Source organism: Silene latifolia, chromosome 7 (assembly GCF_048544455.1).
Source record: "Silene latifolia isolate original U9 population chromosome 7, ASM4854445v1, whole genome shotgun sequence".
NCBI lineage: Eukaryota > Viridiplantae > Streptophyta > Magnoliopsida > Caryophyllales > Caryophyllaceae > Silene > Silene latifolia.
The window spans coordinates 49,521,639-49,530,917 of NC_133532.1; the positions used below are offsets into that span (position 1 = coordinate 49,521,639).

At 34.3% G+C, this 9,279-nt stretch overlaps 1 non-coding gene across 1 annotated transcript; it reads left to right on the forward strand.

Moving 5' to 3' along the window:
* Window positions 1-514: 514 nt before the first annotated feature.
* Window positions 515-621, forward strand: LOC141593219 (small nucleolar RNA R71). The gene has a single exon (XR_012521321.1). It is a non-coding gene; the product is annotated as a small nucleolar RNA R71 (small nucleolar RNA).
* Window positions 622-9,279: the final 8,658 nt, after the last annotated feature.

The window sequence follows — 9,279 nt, forward strand, 5'->3', positions numbered from 1 at the left end:
ATGAGGGGGCACATAATTCTGCTGCGGCTGGTGCTGTGGAGGTTGAGTCGGATTCAAGACATTTTGGCTGCTCCACCTCAAGTTTGGATGGACATTTGGCTCATAGTATGTGTTTGTCTGCCTATAATGTTGAAAGGCAGCACCAGACTCAAAGGGACTAGGACAATTGTCTGAAACATGTCCCTCAGCTCCACATCTTTTGCAGACGAAAGGACCGTCTAAAACAGCATTGACATGATAGATCCCTCCTTTTGAAGCTCCTCCCAACTCGTACTTGTCAAATCTCGCCGTGAGAGCTTCTAATGCAGCTACAGAAGGGGATTCAGCAGCTCTCCTTTGATTTCCCCTGGAATTCCCATACTCAGCTTTATGGGTGGCCAAGTCATCAATGATCTTCCACCCCTTAGTCTCTCCCATATTCTCCTGGAATCTGCCACTGGCTGCCGCATCCAGGATAGCCCTCTGATCGTCGTAGAGCCCATTATAAAACTAATTGCATAGGCTCCATTTCTCAAACCCATGATGCGGAATGGTTCGCACCAGCTTCTTGAAACGCACCCACGCCTCATGAAAGTTCTCATCAGGACCCTGTTTAAAGCTCGTGATCTGAGCTCTAATGGCATTAGTCTTCGAAGCAGAGAAGTACTTCTTATAGAATGCTAAGGCCGGAGAATTCCAGTCAGTGATCCCATTAGCAGCTCGATCCAGGTCTCTGTACCACTCCCTTGCAACATCACGAAGAGAGAATATAAACATGGTTTCCTTCACCTGGTCCTGGGTCACACCGGTCGGCGGGGGTATGGAACAACAATAATCAATAAATATCTCCATATGCTTGGCTGCATCTTCATTTGCAGCTCCCCCAAATTGGTTCCTCTCAACCAAGTTGATATAAGAAGGCTTCGGTTCGAATTTTCTATCAGCTCCCGGTAATTCGAACACCTTATATAGATTCGCAGCTGTCGACTCCGAGTGACTGGCTATAGTTGCTTCTTCAGCCATCTCTAGAAAATCTGGAGAAGTGACTGTCTCAGCTGATGAAGTAGAAACTGGAGACGAAGGTGGATCCTCCTCAAATAAAGCATTCTCGTAGTAACTAGATAAAGTACTCATCTCTTCCTCTGTCGGCAATATCCTAGATAATCGTCTCAACTCGCGCAAAGTCTTCTCAATCTCAGGATTGAACGGTAGTAATTCACCACCCTGTGACCTGCGCATAAGAAGAAACTACAAAAAGAATATAAGAATAGTTTAAGGAACGAATGTCCCTTAAACTAAGAAACAGACTAAAATAAAACAACTAAAAATTAGAACAATTGCCTCCCCGGCAACGGCGCCAAAATTTGATGCTCGTCGTTGTGTGCACCAAAAATAAAATATGTAATTCCTAACTACAACTATAGATAGCGGTAGCAGGGTCGAACCACAGAGAGGCAGATGTAATTATTAGTTGTCTAATTTCACTCTAAGGTAAAGATTATGTGGGGGTTATTTTGAATTGTTCTAAAACTAATGGCAAGTAAACGAGCTAATAAAAGAAATAGATTAAATCAAATATTAAAAGAGGTACTAAGATGGTCGGTTCACTGTAGTTTCGGCAGCAGCATACTAAGTAGGTCTGAAATAAACACATGAGGCGGGAAAATAAGAGGTCCTCTCGGTCCACTCTTAAAAGTAGCATCTTTCGATCTCGCTACGGGTCCCTAATATCACTAGTACTGACTTTCGTCCTGAAAAGTGACTAAAAACCTAAACTTTACCTATCTTTCGATCTTAGCATAGTTTAGTCATTTTAATTGGTAGTCTAACAACTTTCCCTATCTTTCGATCTAATGGGTCGGTCATATACTAAGCATTTAACTAGTCGCGTGCACTCGATTCGTCAAATATAGAATTTAAATCAATTAAAACGAAGCAAAACCTCACGTGGCCAGTCGATCGACCAGGGAACCCAGTCGATCGACCGGCATGCGATTCAGGTCACTATTCTTATGCCGCCTATCCTACAGATCCCCTACATCCTAGCACGATGAAATTAGCTACTCATAATATTGATGAAAACAACAACAATATAAACGAAATAAACTACTGAATTCATGCTTAAATTAATTAAATAACAAATAACAATAAACGATAATTGGCTTCGGGAAACTAACTAGCAAATCTATACTATGAACGGAATATAAGCAATAAAACTGAATAAGAACAGGAGAATACCGAATGGAAGAATTGCAGGAATAGAATCCAAAATCCGAATGCAAAAGCAACTTAACTGTATTGAAAACAAAATAAACTTCAAACCCTAATGAATTCGATATTCTAAAACTGATAAAAACTGAATGAAAACTGAATCCATAATACTTAATGTCTGGTTACGTTATATAGGAATATAACGTAACATTATTCGCAAAACCTAATACACATTTGGCTTCCTTAATCTCGATCCTTTTGTTTGCGTCAAAGTAGCGTCTTGGTCGATCGACCATACAAGGCAGTCGATCAACTGAGGTATGCTGAACAGGAGTTCCTGTAAGTCGGGCTCTGGTCGATCGACCATAGGGTCCAGTCGATCGACTAGAGTAGCTGATAATCCGCTTTTAATTCTCGTGGATTTGTCTTTCGGATCTCGAAATGCGCACCAAGTTCGTTTCTTGAGTAAATACTTCACGTCAAATGCAATGCAAGATACTCGGGGACAGATTTAGCTCAATTTCTACTCATTTCCGCATAAATCTGCAATATTATATAATAATACGAAAGTAGACGAAATGGGGCAAATAGTAGCATAAAACTACACAATTGAGCTCTGAAATGCGTGTAAAATGAGGTGTAAAACATCATATAAATGACACGCATCAAGTTCAACAACTCAAACCAACTCATATTAGTTTGATCTTATGGGTAGTGACACTAGGTCATAATCCATCTTTAATAAATCAAATTTATTACTTAGATCTTTGCTACTACGATCGGATCGTAATGCTTTTGTCTTTTCTGCTATTGGTTCTCTACACCATTTAGAAATTCCTCAAATTTCTCAAATGCTTCACTTTATATTTGATTAAGTAAATATATACCCATATCTACTTAAATCATTGGTAAAAAGTGACGAATTAGTCATAAATCCCCTTGCGGTGATGCATATTTAGAACACATACATCGACATGTATCACTTGCTTGTGTTCCTTTACCACTAAAGGAAGTGCAAATCATTTTGCGAAGGAGACAAGATTCGCATATTCCATATGATTGAAAATCATATGGTTCAATAAATCTAGTCGACACTAGCCTTTAATGCGTTTCTCTTTTACGCAACCAAATTGGAAAAACAAATGTACAAATCATTTGGATTACTAGTTATGAGTCTTTTGGATCGTATTATGTAGATATCATTGCTTGGGTTGGAAGTGTCTAAAACTTTTATATCATAAAGATAAGTGACATAGCTCACATCCATGTCTATTTTCAATAAAATACAACAATTGTCTTTGATGGCAAAATATAAATCCTTTTATGTCTCACATAGAAATGGAAATAATGTTTTAGACTAAGTGGGTACATAATAACAATTATGTAAATTAAAACTCAAAGCTATTGGCTAAAACAATTACATAAGTCTCTCTTGAAGTGGCGGCTACTCTAGCTCCATTTCCTTGTCGGAGATTCATATCACTCTTGTTTAGCTTTTCCACATTTCCAAGTCCCACTTGGAGTAACAAGTCCAACTTTGATATCTCCCAAATACTTGCGGCAATTTCGCTTCCAATGGCCCATGACATTAAAATAATGACATTCCTCATAGGATTTGGCACCCTACTTGGTCTTGGTAGTCCCACTATCCATTTCCAATTCATAATCAGGTTTGGGTTTCTCGCCCATTTTTGCCTTCCTCTTATTAATACCAACACTCCTTTCATTTGCAAGGACACTCTTGCTAGAACTCCCACTCAATTTGATATTTCTCTTTGTTTCTTCAAACAAGGATGCCTTGGGTTTTGTAAGATTTTCTTCACAAGATTTTCTTTCCAAGGTGGTGGGCAATAATATTGGAGTGGGTGGAGTGGAAGTGGTAAAGAAGCAAAAATTTCCATCCTGACCAATGCCAATGCGTAATTCTCTAACCGTGTCATTGTCATACTCGGAGCATTTTTCATCGAATGATTGGAGCCATGTATCAACGGTGATTGGTGTATGAGTATTAGATGAATTCATTGCGAATAATTAACTACAAAAACGGAAATGAAGGAAATAATTAACATCTATCGTTTTAATAATACTCGTAAATTTAACTACAAGTATTGCATTTATATAGTGACCTCCACCCAACTATCATAAATGATTCCGAGATCCAAATTCATATCAACTCGGGCACGGTGAGCCGATTCATCCCTTATTAATATAACTCGGTGGATTAACTCTTTAATCGATTCTACTTCTAGAACTCTCGGTCGATAAAAATTACTCTAATTTTCATCTTTAGCCCGGAACACATGCGACTACGGTCACGAATACTTCCGTTGAGCTCAATCCAAATTTCGATGTAATAACATTTTACTACCCCACTTCGCCAACGTAACAAGGTTTGTATTACGGTAAAGCCGGCTCAACTCCCTTATGAAATTGGTACTTCATGGGTTTCTACTATTTGGTAAGGCTATTTCTCAATTTTTATTTTATGTGAGAGGTCTTGTCAATTTATTATCTATCGAGTTTTAAGTGAACTAAAGCAGTGAACTATGATAATTATAATTGACATGGTCGATGACTCGATATGATATGCATGTGTTGTTTTGGCGATTTGGCAATGCATGTAACATATTAAAAGAAATGCAAAGCATTAAATAATATTCCTAGTATGGCCTTTCTAAAATAGAAAATCAAATATTCTATTACATATTCGGAAACCAACTCCTTTGGTCCCTTGAATCTTCAATTGGCATGCTTCCCAAGACACCGTCTTCGTCGGATCACCTTTCCGAATGGCACCGTCTTTGAAGATGCTCCATAATTACAAATAATAATAAAAATAGAAAACTATTCCTATTATACATTTGTAAAATGGAAAAACTAATAAAATAAAAATAAGTGATACGAGATCACATTAAATTACAACCGAATCAATATTTCCTTTCATTACGGGTAATATCGATTAAAACTAAGGCCATACTAAGATAAAATTACATAATTCAAAATTATATAAATAAAAGACATTCAACAATTGAAATATGCAGCATTATAATATGTACCTATCATGCCAAATAATGTGCCAAATCGCCCTATTTAACTTATGTCGTACATATAACCTGGTTTTATGGAAATGCGTGATAATAACCTTTTAAAAACACTAATTAACACTTAAATCACATTTAAGCTCAAGTTAATTATCCTAACACTTTTTAGGACTCAAAAATTAGTCATCACTCAATTTTTGACAATAGTTTAACTTGATTTAATTTTATGCTCATTTTTGACGTTAAAATCATAATATTTATGAAATAAATCCAAATTAATTTATAAAAATTTCAAAATTTGAATTTTAAATTTTTGAATATTCTGGAATAATTCCATGATGCTCATAATGTCAAAAGACATGGTTAAAATTTTCGAATTAATTTTGAGAAAATATAGTTGCATTTTATCGGTTTTATCTCATAAAATATTTAAAGTATCCAAAAATTTCTCCAATAATTTTTACAACCTTAGATATGATAAGTGGGATATTAATTCAACTTAAAATAATTTTATTAAGCCATGCAATATGTTTTAGCTAATTTTGCTAAAATAGTCACTATTTATGCCATTTTTAATCTAAAAATCCATAAATCATGCTAAAAGATATCTTTTAATCTCAAAATTTACATACTCTCTGTAAATTATGCATGTGACATCATATTAAAAAATCATAACTTAATTCGAAATTTAACTATTTTTAACCATTTTACTTCTTTTAATCCATTTTTATCTCATAAAAATCATAAATCATGCAATATTAATCAAATTAATACGAGTTTTTACACACAACTTGTAAAAAATGCATGTGTGGTCATATAAAATTTCCAAAGTCAGAAACTTAGTTTAACTATTTTTAGCATTTTACTTCCCATTTTAGTCATAAAAATGTAATAAAATGACCAAAAATCATTAAAATGAGCAATAAATTTCCATAAATCATAAAAATGACCTAAATACATTTTAGAACCAGAATATATAACATGCATGGTGATTTCGTGGCTTATACTTATAAATCACAAATTTTTAGTTTTATATGTTAACCTTTAACTCGGAAAAACAATAACCGATTATGCATGCAACATCCTTATGCTCTGATACCACTTGTTAGGTTTATTTACCTCTTATTAGACTTCTCTAATAATGAACTAATTGACATTTTAATTATTTGTTCATTAGATCTAGTGCATGCATAACAAAAAGAAAGATTTATAAGAAAACAATGTCCCTTACATTGTAAATTTCGGTTTATGGGCACAAGTAAGGTCTCCTACCTTCACTTGTTCTTGAGCTATGATGAGTAATAGGATGATCCTCCAAAGACTTCAAGTATAGAAGCCACTACTCTTGATTGCACCCAAGATTATCCCTTATCCCCACTAAATAATATTTGCTAGATATTTGTTTAATAGTTTACCTTAAAATTGATTACTAATACTCATATATTACACTAATAATATTAGTTATCTTTATGAACAATTTGAATCAAAAATCTCATGTTTTGATAGAAAGAAAACCATGAACAATGGAGGTTTTTGCATGTGAAGATGAGTGTCTATCTTTTGAGAGAATAAGTGAGTAATATAAACAAAATATTCCCCTCACTCCTCCTCATGTGATCCGGCCAAAGTGCCCTCTTTAGAGCACTTTTGGTCTTCTCAAAATCACCTCTTTTTGCTATAAGGTAGTAGGTTTTATGTATAAAGCATTGTCATAAGTTGTTGGAGTATCTTTCCAACAATAAAATGACAAAACCAATAGGCTCAAGCATGTACCCATTTGGACGGTACACATATGCTTATATGGGTCCATTTTTGTCTTATAATATTTGTCCCACAAATTCTTATAAGTCTTATATTTAATTATCTTACATAATTAAATATTAATTTGATCATACAACAATTATATGACAAATTAATAAACATATATTCACTCAACTTATTGAGTAATATTTTACCATTATATCAACATATAATGGGTCCCATAATTGGTAGTTAGTTAAATTTACAACCTCTTGTAAATGTAATTAACTAATTACCTCTACCTCGAAACATTTATAAAACCTCAACATAATGTAGTGAATTAACATATTAATCCACTAAATAGGATCTTATTTAATCACATTATAATAAGATACAAATTTTCTCTCATCGATATAAATTGTTCATATTTTAAGGAATTAATCAACTTGTATCGACATACAATTAATTAACTTTATAGATAAGGGCATCATCTTTTAGGTGTGACCTTAAGGGATCAACGTCCCACGACAGTAACGTCAAACTCTAGCAAGCCAATCGTTACCGATTAATGTTGATCAGTTGACTATATAATGAATCATCCCTTACGTATTCTTTATATGAGATTTAATTATGATATTAAATCATGTGATCGCACTATTATTGAGAACACATTTTCCAACACTTTGTACCTAATCTCTAGTATAAATACCTCATTCGACAACCTAGACTAGCATGTCATCTTAATGTCATCTTAATGTCATCTTAATCTTTTCTTGATCTAGTCTTAATCTTGTAATCAACTCTTAATTTAGCATTAATACAAATCTCATTTCTTAATCGTTCCTTAATTTCTCTATTGTTCATCATTTATTTTGGGTAATTAGAAGATTATTTGGGTTTAATTGGACGATTGACAACCTTCCATCAATCATCAAGTACTTCTATTATTCTTTGCTTTATTATTTGGAATCATCTTTATTGGTATAATTCTCTCTTAATCCTTTTTAATTATTGTTAATCATCTTCATTTATTCATCATGTTTTGCCTTGCTAGTATGATTGACAACCTTGTTAGCATGTTAAACTTGATAATGAGTGAGTAGTTACCTTAACTAGGGTTAATGGGGAATTAGGGGAAACCAACATGGGGATGTATTCATGCTTAATCTAATATGCTTCCATAATTAATTTTCTTGCTTGTTATGATTTCAACTTATGCACATGTTATGTTTGATGAAATGCGAGCCTATGAATCCTTGCATTTTTTTACCCATCACTTATCTTTTCAATGAGACTTGTAAGTTATAAACCAAGTCGAGTCTCATGAGACCATGCATATAGTTGGATAGGGAGGATTAAGTCGACTTGTAGGTGTTGTACAATCTAATCGATTCGGCTCCGGGACCCAAACTTTCCTAGGATTGTAAGATATACACTAACTCGATCCCATCATAATAATAATTGCTTGCATCTAGTAGGAAACATGTTTGTATGATCAAATCCCATGTATCCCCTATGAACCCATGACACCCTAGTGCTTTTAATCACTTTTTTACATCTCATTTTAATCATCTTCCTTGTTTTCATTACTTTATTTACATTGTTATTTAGTTTAGTTGATCTCCTACCTCAACCCAATTTGTGACACCCTTAGATACAACCATTTGCAATCGAAAATCCTACATTAATACCCGTCCCTTGGGATCCGACCTTTACTTACCTCTTTACTAAGAGTAGAGTAGTTTGTGAAGTTATAAATATTGTTTTGGTCTAGGTGACTCCTAACGACAAGTAACCGGAATCGACTCGACCATTATGACTGCGGAGTATATGTCATGAAGTTTCTGGAAGGTACAATGTTCAATACAGATTTATGGACGGACAAGAAACACTACAAAGTGAGTTTAATGAACTTGATAATTCATATATTTTTATCTTAAATTTCTGCTATTTTTCATCTTAAATTTCTGCCATTTTTGTTTTGCAGGACTTGATTGCTTATCGACGAGAAATTATGTTGCGACTGATAAAATGGGAGAAAAACACTTCTCAGGTACACCTTTGTCTACAAAGTGACAAGTAATTTCTATTTTTATTTGTTTAATTTGTCATCTTAGAAGTTACTAGATACACATGCTTGGGCAGCTAGATATATACACATTTCTGGGCAGCTAGATACACTTTTTTGAACTGCTAGATACACTCCTTCCGGTGGCTACATACACTTTTGAACTGCTAGATAAACTCCTTAAGTTGGCTACATAGCCTTTTTTGAACTGTTAGATACACTCCTTCAGTTGGCTACATA